Source organism: Trachymyrmex cornetzi, unplaced genomic scaffold (genome assembly GCF_001594075.2).
Source record: "Trachymyrmex cornetzi isolate Tcor2-1 unplaced genomic scaffold, Tcor1.1 scaffold803, whole genome shotgun sequence".
Taxonomy (NCBI): domain Eukaryota; kingdom Metazoa; phylum Arthropoda; class Insecta; order Hymenoptera; family Formicidae; genus Trachymyrmex; species Trachymyrmex cornetzi.
The window spans coordinates 343,667-345,372 of NW_017300140.1; positions in this window are offsets into that span (position 1 = coordinate 343,667).

A 1,706-nucleotide genomic window follows, 5' to 3' on the forward strand; every position below is an offset into this window, starting at 1 on the left:
CACAACTTCCGGTTTTGCAGGAAGAGATAAAAAAACAATAGTAAAAGCTTTATTGAACAATCCAAATTTATCAAGTGTAGGTAGTATTTTTTATAAAAAAGATGCAGACCACGAGCTATTGCAAAAAACGGATGTCAACTTATAACTGGTATTTATAGAAGCAGAAAAATAAATATTTTATTAAATCAATTACGATTTGAGCTTTACCAACAGGCAACGAACAAATCAACTTTTAAATTTGAAAAAATTCCCCCCACTGAAGAAGCTGCAGCACAACACTCCTACAGAGTATACTATCAGTTGCAAACTTGGCTAAGTTATTTGGACGACGTACTCGATAACAATAAAGCAAAGCAATGGGGCTGGAAGGAACATGTAGGTAGACTTGTTCCCAAATACCTCTCAGACGATTACGACTTAATTCCCCAAGAATTATTAAAATGCATAAGTTGCAACTGTGAAAGTGGTTGCAATAATCAAAGATGTGGCTGTCGAAAACATGGCTTAAAATGCACTAACTTATGTAGCAACTGTCATGAAAATTGTTCGAATAAAGACAAGGAAACGTTCGAAGAAATGAGCGATTCAGAGGAAATTATTTATGAAGAGCCAGCAACAAATCGAGACGTCGAATTTGAAGACCCAGAAGACGTTGCAGATTACGAAGATACTTCAGAATTAGAAAGTTCTATTGACGAAGAAGAAGCACGATCGAAACTGAAAAGACAGAAAACTAATTAAATGTTTTCATTTTATTATACATTTTGTAATTTTATAAATAAATAGAAAAAAAATATTGTTTTATTTTTGACTACTATATGTTTAATTATAATTTATTAAAAATATTTTGTTTTAAATAACCTACATGACTCATTACTATACTACACATAATGAAAAAATAATAAAATATACATTAATAATATGCACACTAAATTAGCGAATCTTATTGACAGATTACGACTCTCAATATGGCACAATTTATAGCCATTAAAATGTTATTTTTAATACCTTTCTTCTTTTTCCTTTATAAAATTAAATCAACTTTAATAATATTATTATACATTACAATACGTCCTGTCATTAAAATGTATTCAATATCAATTATTAACAAGAATAACAACAAAATTGAAAATCATTAGAGAAATTGATGAATTAGTGTTTAGAAAAGTCACTTTTTTCGGTTTTTCGTAATTTTAAGCCGTTTAATGAAAATTTAACCTACAACATGCATAGACCATTTGAAAGTACACATTTCCACGATTAAAATGATATATATATAAATATAAAAATACAAAAAAAACATCAATAAAGTTGTCCGTGGAAGATGAGGGTAGTTTTTTAAAAAAGTGTCAACATCTCAAAAACTATTTGTTTTTTTAATTCCAAAAAAATCAAGCTTATTCCAGGCAAAAAAAGGTATACTTCCACAAAATTTCATGTAAATTAAATTATTTTTACGTGAAAAAAAAATTAAAAACTGAAAAATCAGTTTTTCGCCATTTTCTCGAAAAAATTTGAGGTTATGTTGAAAAATGTCAAATACAAAAGTTTTAGATTTTTTTATTATCTATAACTTTTGTATTGAACATTTTCCACTAGGAGGTCACCCTTCGCCGCAAGTCGAGAAAAACCGATTTCAACCCCTAAACAGCACCCCCATTTCACCATTTCACATTATCTCGTGTTTAAACTTTTTTTTTTCGTTT